The following is a 12,710-nucleotide window of genomic DNA, read 5'->3' as shown; positions in this document are numbered from 1 at the left end:
AGGAAGCTGGAATTTATCTAATCAAAGGAGTAAAAAGGAAAAAAAAGAAAAAGAGTGAAGACGGCTTAAAGGACTTACTTAAGAGGCAACAACAAGGAGGTCAATATTGACATTAAGGTGGTCCCAGAAGGAGAAGATCACGGCTGGGGCAGAAAGCTTATTTGAAGAAATATTGCCTGAAAAATTCCCAACCCTACTCAAATAGATAAATACCCAGATGTAGGAAGTCCAGAGAGTTCCAAATAAAATGATCAGAAAGAAGCCCACACTGAGACACATTATCATTACACTGTCAAAAAATAGAGACAAAAGAAAAAATAAATCTTAAAAGCAGCAAGGAAAAAAATCCAGTTTTTTACAAACAAGGTAAGCCCCTCTCCCCTGTCTCTCTTAAGACTGTCAGCAGATTGTAAAGCAGAAACGTTGCACAAAGAAGGGAGCAGGAAGACATACTCTAGGTACTAAAAGAAAAAAACTGCCGACCAGGATTACTCCACCAGCAAAGCTGTCCTTCAGAAGTGGAAGAGAGATCAAGAGTTTTCCAGACAAGCAAGAGCTACAGAAATTCATCATCACTAGACCAGCCAAAAAAAATGTTAAAGAGAGTTGTTCAAGCTGAAATGAAATGGATGATAATTAGTAACAGACAAGTATATGAATATACAAATCTCCCTGATGATGGCAAATATATAATTAATGGTGGTGGGTAAGCCAAAAGATTTGTACTAATAAATACTGATAAATCTAGTACAAATATTAAAAAATAAAAATTATTAAAAACAAGTAGGACTACAGTAATTTTTTAACAGTTATACAAGGTAAAATGATGTACATTGTGACATTAAAAACATAAAATGTGGGGGTAGAATAATATAAAACTTGAGAATGTGCTCAAACTAAAATTGGGATAGACTGCTATAAATAGAAGATGTTTTGCATAAGCCTCATGGTAAAGCAAAAATCTACACTAGAAAGATATAAGAGAAAAAGAAAGGAATCTAAGCACACTACTACAGAACATTGTCATATCACAAAAAAAGAGAAACAGAAGAAAGGAACAAAGAGGTTATACAATGTCCAGAAAACAATTAACATTATGATAATAGTGAGGCCCTGCCTATTAATAATTATTTTAAATGTAAATGAACTAAATTCTCCAAGCAAAAGAAACAGAGTAGCAGAATACACTAGAAAAAACAACAACAGGACTCAACTATATGCTTATTACAAGAGAGGCACTTCAACTTTTAGGATACAGACTATAAGTGAAGGGATGGAAACATATTCTGTGCAGAAGAAAACCAACAGCAAGCAGGGGTAGTTATATCGAACAAAAAAGACAAAGACTGTAGTAAGAGACAAGGCTGTTACATAATGATGGAGGGATCAATCCAACAAGATACAACTGTAAATATTTATGCACCCAACATGGAAGCATCTAAACTACATAAAGCAAATATGCATGGACCTGAAGGGAGAAATAAACAGCAATGCAGTAACAGCAGAGGACTTCAATAAGCCACATTCAAGAATAGATCACCCAAGCAGAAAATCAGTAGGGAGACAGATCAGTTCAGGTGGACTTCATAGACATTTAAGGAACACTTCACACAACAGTAGAATACATATTCTCCTCAAGCACGCATGAAACATTCTCCAGCATAGGTCATATGTTAAACTACAAATCAAGTCTTAAAAAATTTTAAAAGACTGAAATCATATTAAGTATCCTTTCTGACCACAATGGTAAGAACCAAGAAATTACAAGATTAAAAAATGGAAAATTCATACATATGTGGAGATTAAAGAACATGCTACCAAATAACCAATAGGTCACAGAATAAATCAAAAGGGAATCAAAAAACATTGTGAGACACATAAAAATGGATATACTACATACCAAACTTACAGGATGCAGCAAAGGCAGTGCTAAGAGGGAAGTGTATAGCAATGAGGACCTACCTTAACAAAAAAAGAGAAAAAGAAAGCTCAAATAAACAATGTAACTTTATAACTCAAGGAATTAGAAAAAGAACAAACTAAGCTTAAAGTTAATAGAAGGAAGAAAGTAACAAAAATCAGAGTGGAAATAAATGAAAAAGAAATTAAAGTAAATAGAAAAGATCAATGAAACAGAGCTACTTTTTTAATCAATCATCAACATCCTCCCAACAAACAGAAGTGTAGGACCAGATGGCTTCACCAGTGAATTCTACCAAATATTTAAAAAAGAATACCAGTCCTTTTCGAACTCTTCCAAAAAATAAGAGGAGGCACACTTCCAAACTCATCTTATGAGACCAGCAAAACCCTGATACCAGAACCATATAAGGACACCAAAGGAAGAACTTACAGGCCAACAATCCTGATGAACACAGATGCAAAAATTGTCAACAAAATATTAAGAAACTGAATTCAACAGCACACGAAAAGTATTGTACATTATGATCAGGTGGGGTTTTATTACAGAGGCAGGAGGATGGTTCAACATCCACAATCACAAAATGTGGTGTACCACATTAACAGAACGCAGGATAAAAATAACATTGTTTCTAAGAAGCAGAAAAGGCATCTGACGAAAGTCAACATCCATTTACGATAAAAACTCTGAACAAAGTAGGAAAAAGGAGAACGTACCTCAACATAAAAAAGACCACACAGGTGTACCTCATTTTGTTGCTCTTTACTGTACCCCACAGGTATTGTGTTTTTTAACAACTTGAAGGTCTGTGGCAACTGTGCTGTGAGCAAACCTATTGGCACCATTTTCCCAACATTTGCTCACTTTGTGTTTCTCATATTTTGATAATTTTCACATTGCTTCAACTTTAAATTATTATTATATTCGTCATGGTGATCTGTAGTCGGTGATATTTCATATTACTGTTGCAAAAACATTAATGACTTGCTTGGATGATGGTTAACATTTCTTATTATTAAAGCATTCTTTAATTAAGATACTTTTCTTTAGATATAATGCTACTGTACACTTAACAGACTACAGAATAGTGTTAATGTAACTTTTGTATGTACTAGGAAACCAAAAAACTCATGTGACTCTTTATTGCAAGATCTGTTTCAATGTAGTGGTCTGGAACCGTACCCCTAATATCTCCAAGGTACACCCGTATATGACAAATCCACACCTAATACGGTATCGATGGTGAAAAGCTGAAAGCTTTGCCTTTAAGATCAGAAACCAGACAAGGATGACCACTCTCACCACTTTTATTCAATACAGTATTGAAAGTGCTAGCCAGAGCAATTATGCAAGAGAAAAAAAAAAAAAGGCATCCAAAATGAAAAGGAAAGTCCCCCTCCAAAAAACAAACAAAAGAAGTTAAAGGAAAAAGGAAAACTCTATTTGCAGATGATGTGATAGGATATACAGAAAACCCTAAAGACTCCACCAAAAAGCTGTGAGAACTAACAGGCAAATTGAAACTGAAGAACGAACTGAAAGGGGAAATGAAAACATAGAAAGGATAGTCTCTTCAATAAATGGTGTTGGGAAAACTGGACAATCACATGCCAAAGACTGTAACTGGACCCGTATCTTATACCATACCCCAAAACCGATTCAAAGTGGATTAAAGACTAGAATGCAGGACCTGAAGCCTTAAAACCCTAGAAGAAAACAGAGGTAAGCTCCTTGACATCGCTCTCGGCAATGAGTTTTTGGATTTGATACCTAAAGCAAAGGCAAAGCAAAAATCAATAATTGGTTGATTTTTTTACATGAAATTAAAAGTTTCTGAATAGAAAAGGAAATTATCAACACATGGAAAAGGCAGCCTACAGAACGGGAGACAATATTTGCAAATAATGTATCTGATAGGGGTTAAAATCCAAAATGTATAAAGAACACATACAACTCAACAGCAAATAAAAAATCTAATTTTAAAATGGGCAGAGGGTCTGAGTAGACATTTTTCCAAAGAAGACATTCAAATGGCCAACAGGTACATGGAAATGGGCTCAACATCATTAATCAGCAAGGAAATGCAAAACAAAATCAAAAGGAGACCTTACACTTATTACAATGGATACTATCAAAAAAAGGGGGGGTGTGGCAAATGTCGGCAAGGATGTGGAGAAAAGGAAGCCCTAGCACAACGCTGGTGGGACGGCAAATTGGTGCGGCTCTTCCAAAGAACGGTACAGAGGTTCCTCAAACACCGAAACACAGAGCGACCATAGGATCCAGCTATTCCTCTTCTGGGTATACATTTGAAGGAAATGAAATTATTATCTAAAAGAAATATGCATCCTCATGTTCTTGCAGCACATTTATAATGGCCAAGACACGGAAACCACCTAAGTGTCCATTGACAGCTGGATAGATAATATAGATACGCACACAGTGAAATTCTGTTCAACCATAAAAAAAGAGATGGAAATACTGCCATCTACAACAACATGGACAAGCCTGGAGGACATTATGCTAAGTGAAGTAAGTTATAGGAAGAGAAAGACACACGCTGTACCACCTCACTTTTACGTGAAATCTGAAAACCTAAGTCACAGAAACAGAACAGACCGGTTGTAGCCAGAGTCAGGGGGTGGGGGGTGGGGGAAGAAGTGGTGGAATTGAGGGAAGGGGGTCAAAAAGTACAACTTTCCCACTGTAAGTAAGATAAGTAAGTTCTGGGGATATAATGCACAGCATGGCGACTACCTTTAACAACACTGTACTGTATATTTCATTGTTGCTAAGAGAGTAAATCTTGAGTTCTCATGAGAAGAAAAACATTCTTTAACTATATGAAGTGACTGTGGTAATCACTTCACAAATATTCATACATCAAGTCATTATATTGTACACCTTAAACTAATACAGCGCTGTAAGCTAATCTCATCTCAATAAAACTGGGGGGAAGGCGGGGAGAGGCTACTCCTACCTGTAGTCTAGAGGCAGCGAAATAAACTTCAGCTCCGCCATTCCCTCCTATGACCTACTTCTCATCATTTTCATTTCTTACCTCTGAGCCCTACTAAGACTAAGTTTTCTGAAACACATCACAAGTGTGAGTCATGGTTTTATTCTAATAACGACTGGATAAATCCTAAGCACAACAGCATGACTACACAGAGGTCATATGCATCTACTTACCAGTACCAGCAACGATCTGAGCTACTAAATCCACCATCTCCTATCTGCGTCCGTGAACTCCTTCACTGCCTGAGTCCGACTAACTCTGGAGGTAATAAATTACATTACCTTATACTCTACCATTAGTAAGCAAGACATAGTGAAATAGAGCAAGGAAAGTTTTTTAAAAACATCAGACATATAATAATGTGTCCATGCTGGTTCATCGATTGTACCAAATATGCCACACTGATGAGGGACGTTGAGGGTAGGGGAGCATACACGTGCGGGTGGGGAGGGCTCTGTGCGAACTCTCTGTATTTTCTGCTCAATGCTGCTGTGAACCTGAAACTGCTCTAAAAAATAAAGTCTATTAATTAAAAAATATATTAGACATAAAAAAGTAACCTTGGGAAAATGCTATTACCACAACTTTAAAATATACAAAAGTAAATGATTTACAGAGGATTTTAATACCTATTAATATTTAATGAGTTACAATACAGTGCTCAAAATTATATATAGCACTTAACTCAGGGCGAGGGGACACGCTGAAAACCATGTGAATAATACTGGAGGCCTCTACCTGTTGCTCATTATCTTTATACCAAGTTTATTTAATATGGCACAAAAGCCGAAAGATACCTACTCATAGAGCCTAGCTCCTCTGGAATCCTGATGAAGGTACATAACTAGCATTAAGTCTTTAGACTTCTTTTACTTTTTCACTTTGGTTATTTTATCAATGTTTCTTTCAGTATTTGCTAAAGAGAGTCAAGCTTTTGGCATTCAAAACTATCATTTTCCATAAGATAAAGTTGTTTGTGCAATTCACATATCCTTAGTTTTTAATTTATTTTACTGATTTGGATTAATTTTTGGATTTTTTATACCTAAAGAGCAGCCTGACCTACAGCCAGACGTCCTCTGTAATCATCTTTTAATTGTTCTTAAAGGATATGAGGAAGCTTTATCACATTTTTTTTTACCATTTAATAGATATTCAAACTGACCAAGTGACATTTTTTTCCTATCCTTCTGCATAAGTAGGCATAAATCTTTACAGTGGACATATGCCATTTCTTTCTGGAAGCAGCAACCTTCCTCCTTTCCTTGGAGGAAATCGCCTCTTCCTGACTCCAGCCATACGATTCTGATAGGCTGCCAACCAGCTGTCCACAACCCCAACCAAGGCGTGTGCACACGACACAAACTGGGCCATCGTCTGTCCCTGGGAAGGACTGAGGTGGGGACATGCCCCTTCTCCCTCAGGACTGAGATGATGGACCTGGAGCTGAGGCGACCATGGAAAAACACATCCACCTCCAGCCAGAAAGTAAGAAGCCAACGTGCAAAGACTCAAGAAAGAGAGATGAAAAGCCAGTCAGTGCCCCAGGTTCTGGACGCAGATGTTTAAGCAGCCAGATCCACCTTCCCATGGGTAGTAATATGAGCTTGTAAAGCCATCCATCAAAGCCTGGTTTCTAGGATCATAATCAAAAATCCCGGATTAATATGTTACAGGACAAATGCAAGAGAATCAAGGAGTTAGACTGCAGACTGAATTAAAAAAAAATCTGCTCTTCAATAACCGAGTAGCCTGTTTTGGATTCCAAATTCTCGCATTTAAGCCAAAACTTCAGGGAATAATAAACCTTTTCAGTATGCCAGTTTGTATTATACCTTCCACTCTGGGAACAATAAAAGGTAATTCTGCCTCTCTGGCTTCTAGAGCTCGGCGTACTCCCTAGGATGCAGCAGCGGCCCTCAGGTGAAAGGGCTTATATAAAGAGCCAACTCTATAAAAGATGAGAGCCTCAACACAGATCACCACCAGAAATCAGAACACCAATCAGAGTTACAAGCAGGGACTCAGATCTAAGTCAAAGTACAGAAAAGCAAGATATTTCATGTTGGAAAGACTTAAAAAACAGGTGTGTTGCTGGTAATGCACTTAAAATTCAGTGCTAAGTGCCATGCTGCCTCTGTTCTGCCCTTCAGAGCTTAGCTAAGCGGCCTGCTCCCACTCAGCGGGCCAGGCAGGCTGAGCGGTGGGGTCAGTGAAAGGTGAGAAGACAGTGAACTGACTGTTTCCGTGGGGAGCCCACAGCTGTACACACCACCTGGTCCTCGCTGTAGAACCAGTCAGTTCTCTGGAGAACCATCTGCCACAGGCCAGGCTGAGCAGGTCAAGGCTAGCTGCAGGCCTTCCCAGAAGACAGTGGTTAAAAACCTGGCTTGCTCCTAGTCGGTATCCCCTGTGCCGGCCGGGGGCTGTGGCTGTGTTCCGCAAATTCCCACTCTTACCATCTGTGTTTTATTAGCTCTCATCCATGCTTACCTCTTCTCTGCATTCTTCTCTTTTGTGGCTTTTATCCCTCTTTGTTTTCTAACTCCTTTAATGTCATGTAAAGTGGGGTTTCAAGAGGGAGGAGACTGTGTGTGTCAGTCCAACATCCTCACCGTGCTACACACCTAGATCTCCATCCCTGTTAACTGAAAACCATACCAAACCAAACCAAGATACCTCTGGTAAGAGATGAATTCTTTCAGCTGTGAAGGTCCCATTCATTTCAATTAGAATGTGCTTGGAAATAACCAATGGAGATTTAAAACAAAACAAAACAAAACCAGCCATCACTTAAGCTGACAGGAAACTGCAATGTATCAACTCAACGCCCATGATAAAAGCACTTAGCACACGCCAGGCACTACGCTAGGCACTCAACGTAAAGGATCGTACTTAATATGCTTAATCTCTTATCTACCTTAATATACTGAGTCCTATGAGACAGGTGTCATTCCTATCTGCACTTAAATTAATCTGCTTCAAAGTCAAACAGTAAATAAGCTCTGGGACTGGAATTCAAACCCTTACCTGAACAACTCCAAAGCCCAGAGAAAACTGGATCTCACATAAAGAGGAGAGGAAAAAAGGAGGAAACTTACTAGGTTTTTCTTAACTACCCTTAACTTTGGGCCTCCTAAAAATAAGATCAATTTCCCATAGCTAAGCACTCCTGAAAACATATTTGTCTCATTCTCTTACTAATTTTATCTGTTGTTTTTTTTTTTTTAATGGAGGTACTGGGGATTGAACCTGGGATCGCATACAAAGCATGCACTCTACACTGAGCGAGATCCCTCCCCACTTACCTGTTCTTAATGTAGATGAGAAATGACATCTAGTAATTTCTTTGTTCAGTGTACAGGATATTCTGTTTAATTATCCTATATGCAGGACTGCCAGCTAATACTATTTCCAGTATTTTAATGACTTCTGAATATACGCATATGAACATAACGGAGACATAAAGAAGAATCTGTGCATGCTGAGATTCCAGTGAGGACACCACTCAACTGCTACCCAGGTAGACACTCCAGGAACAAATAAAATAAAACCAAAATTAAAACCATACAAAATGAAAAGTGAGACGAGGGAAAAAGGAAAAGAAGGAATTAGAATGGCAGGCATTTATACCATAAAGTTAATACATATGAAAGTATTCAAACTAAAGAGGTCTGTAAAAACGACAGATAATAATTAACATTTGATGGCAACAACCTTTTTAAATGTTGAGACACCGCTGATTTCACCATAACTTATCAAAACTAGTGATGTGTATTTATATAGTCTTATAATTCAATTCCATATCCAATGTGTGTATACACTTCCAATTGGGGAAAATTTATTGAAACACATACTAGAAAGAAAACTAGTCTTAAAATACCAACCAAGACTTTGCCATTAGTTCACTAGCCTTAACTTAGTTTACTAGTTAACTCAATACAGTTTCCAGGTCTGGGTTTGAGTGCTGCTTCTGACTAGATGTGTGCTTAGATGCCTTTAAGAGCCATAGCTTTGTGATTGTATGAAAATTATTTTCAGTTCAACAAATCAGGTAACAAATCACAAACAAGAATAAAACAAACGATGTCCCATCTGCTAAAACAGAGGACTATAAGCATGAAAAACAGCTCCTTAAAGAACTAAAAGAAAGGTCAACCTACAAAACTAAATGGAACATGAGCACTAGAAGTATCTTATCTAAAAACTCAGAGGAATTTTTACCATGTACAAAGGTGATAAGAGACACCAGCCTTTACAGCGCTCAGTACTGGAAGGAGATACAGCTGAGATCTTACAATCTGTTTTGCACACAACAGATACTAACAAAATTGATCTGTCATTTCTACCCATTACAAACACATTTAAGGCACAGAAAGATTAAAAACAGAAAAGTTTTTACCATATGTTTACATCACAGATGAACAGATTAAGTGCTTCTAAAAATGTTCACTATACTGTAGACATAATATCAGTCCCAGATAATTATTGAAATATAACTTAAGTATTAGACCCCAGAAATTATTTAAATTCTAATTCCTCTTTAATCACAGATTACACAAAGGTTACATAAATATTTTATTCTTCTACAACCCTGAATAGCTTATTACATAGACTTCTTCTGCCTGCTACTGACTCCTTTTCTTTCTTTTTCATTCTGATTTTTAAAATGGTAAAATCTGAGGTCCTTCACTTTCTCACCTATTTGTATAGACCAAGGTCATGTGAAAATCAGGACCCAATCCACACTAAGTCTGGACAAATAAAGGTTTAATCGTCTTTATTCTTGCTGTTTATGGGTTTATAAAACCCAGGAATCAGTAAAAGCAACACAAAGCTTCACGCTATTGGTGTTTCAGAAGCACCTTAATTTTAGCCATTTTAAGAATTCAGTGCCTTATGAAAAGATGCAGACTTTCACATCATTTACACAAATAACAGAACTTGTAATTGAAGAAAGTGTTTTCTAAATAAACACAACAATCTCCCAGATGTGGTCAGATGACCTGCAAACAATAGATCTTTCAAGAAATGTTTCAGTATTCATATAAGCCACCAGTTAACAGGAACTCACACTGACTACTTAACATGGCCTCACAGATGAGGAAGATTTTCTTGTTTTCTGAGGGGGAGGTAATTAAGTTTCTTCACTGATGTCCCCTTAGAGGAGGTACCGAGGATTGAACCCGGGACCTCTTGGGTGCTGAGCATGCGCTCTACCACTTGAGCTAGACCCTTCCCCCAAGGAAGATTTTCTTTATGAAAATAAAGATAGTATTTTCTAATGAGCATGTAGAAAAAAATTAAGTTAGGACTTATTTGCCACCTATATATATATATAAATATATATATATATTTTTAAATTATTTGACCACAGTGGTTTTTCACCCTTCCTGTTCATAAAAAAAAAAAAAAAAAAAAAAAAAAATTTCCCTGAGTTTCTTTACTTTTTCTTTCGGTAGAAATTGTTTTATCACGGTACAGGTGACATAATCCAGCTTCTCAACTCCAGAGCTCCATGCTCTGACCTGTTCTGTACTCAGTGGTCTGCAATGTGGGACATGCTCACCTGAGGGGGGGGGTACAAAATGATCTGCTGGAATATGAGAGCACTACAACTTCTATTTTTACTCTTTGTCTTTTTTAAAAAATTAAGTTCTACTAATAATTAGTATATAGAAGGCCCGGTAGATGCCTGGTGGCTACTGACTGTATTTCCTTCTACAATAGTTACTAGAAACAGAGTAAATAGAAAGCACTGAATTAGATTAATGCCTACTCACACTGGAAACCAAATACAAGAATGAAAAAGCTTATGGTACAGTACAATGTCTTAACTTAATCTGCTTCAGTTTAAATGAATGTGTCTTTTCCTGTACTCTGAAAGAAATGATCTTACGCTGTAATACAAACGGAATACAATGATGAACAAAAAATGTAAAAGAAGAGCTGAATTGGAGAATATTATTTCAAGAAATCTCCAATTTGTGTATAATCCTGAAGCTCTCAACCTAACAGTTAAAAAAAAAAAAAAAAGTCAGGTACCTTTCATGCTCATTGTATTAAAATGCAAGATAATGCAAGGTTAAATCGTCCCTCTCAGACTGATAAAAACTCAAAGTCTGAAAGCACCATGCATTGATGAGGTTATGAACAATGGCCAGTACACTCAGACCACTGGCAGGAGTGCAAACTGATCACCACCAAACTTAATAAAATACTTTGGTCTAGCATGGTAAAAATTAATGTTAGACTTTAGAACTAGTCAGAACTAGTTACTTCACTCCTAGGTATATAACCTAGAGAAACTCAAGCATGTGTTCACCAGGCAACACAAACACAAAGGCACAAAGTGCACTGTTCTTAACAGTCTCATAACAATCTGGTAACAACCTAGATTTTCAACAGGACTATTTTAATGTGCATGGTATAGTCATATAAAAAAATGTTCAAGAAAAATGGAAATGAATTTCAGCTATCTGCCTCAACATGGATTAATTTTACAAATATAATACTGAAATGGAGAAAATACAATTACATCCAGGAGAACTTCACTCTTTTAAAGTTAAAACAGGTAAAGTATATTGTTTACAGAAAAATACAAAAAAGCAAAATTGACAACATATCTATCATACTCACACCTCATTTAGGGTGTGTGGAAATGTGATTCCTCAAAAAGAAAGTTCCAAATGGATCTATGTCCTCTAAGGTCATTATAGCATAGTACTGATGGAGACGCACCATACTTGAGCAAACACTCTTATTTTATATAAAACCCCTGGAATTACGGAATGGCCTCAGCTAGAGTTTTCCTCTAGCCACCTTTCACAGAACTGTTGGTTCATCTCTGCTTTTCACACACACACCGCTACTACTATAGATTAAAACTACACACGAGAACAGCAGCAGCAGAAAGAAAAGCCGCTGCAGGAAATAAACCACCCAACTGCGGAACGCAGCACGCGCGCCCCGGCAGACCACCGCGGGGCTCCCCGGCCGCGCGCCCGGGAAGGAGAAGTAGCTCACCGCCTGCAACGCGCGGCAGGCCAGTCGGTGCTCGCTCTCAGTCTGGGCACACAAACCGGTGGGAAAAGGCTGTGTTCTTCCGCTTGCGAGAACAAAACCACTCAATGATTCCCCATTTCACAAAGTATGAAACCCAGTCTTCCCGTGGCCTGGAAGGCCATTCGTGACCTGGCCCTCAGCTGTCTCGCTGACCTCATTTCCCACCGCTGCCGCCTTGGCTCACAGCCACTCTGCCCTCCTAGACGTTCCGCACACACACAGCCCTACACCAGCAGATCTCCTGTACTCACAAGGCCCCAGACTAAAATGCTCTTCCCTAGGCATCCGTGTGCCTTACTTCCTTAAATCTCAGCTTAAATGTCACTTCATCAAAGAAGCCTTCCTGGTACATTACCCCCATTTCTCCTTTTCTATCTTTCTTGCTTTCTTTTTCCACAGAGCAGTTATCACCTGATGTCACAAACACTTAATCACTAAATACCTCTTCCACTAGAATGAGAGCCATGAAGGCAAAAACAGTATCTGTTTTGCTCAGTGTTACTTCATCAGTACCTGGCTCATTGTAGAAACATCGGTGTTACAACATGCACAAATACATGATGATTGGGAAAACATGTCTAATTAAAGTAAAACACTTCAGAGACAAAATACCATTACCAAATATTAGTACCATGCTGGGAAACATCAGAGGGGGAAAGCATATAATATGAATAGGAAGGGGGGGGGGGGTCCGTAAATCAATAT

General features: G+C 38.1%; 2 protein-coding genes across 7 annotated transcripts in view; both read right to left on the bottom strand.

Annotated features, from left to right (window-relative positions):
- The window catches only part of LYRM7 (LYR motif containing 7), a 153,502-nt gene that overhangs the window by 20,030 nt on the left and 120,762 nt on the right, over positions 1–12,710 (bottom strand). The gene's annotated exons all lie outside the window — the stretch shown is intronic.
- The window catches only part of CDC42SE2 (CDC42 small effector 2), a 42,140-nt gene that overhangs the window by 20,030 nt on the left and 9,400 nt on the right, over positions 1–12,710 (bottom strand). The window lies entirely within an intron of this gene.

This window comes from Camelus dromedarius, chromosome 3 (genome assembly GCF_036321535.1).
Source record: "Camelus dromedarius isolate mCamDro1 chromosome 3, mCamDro1.pat, whole genome shotgun sequence".
In the NCBI taxonomy this organism is placed as follows: Eukaryota; Metazoa; Chordata; class Mammalia; order Artiodactyla; family Camelidae; genus Camelus; species Camelus dromedarius.
The sequence above is the reverse complement of the archived record's forward strand: the minus strand, read 5'-3'. Positions and strand labels throughout refer to the sequence as shown.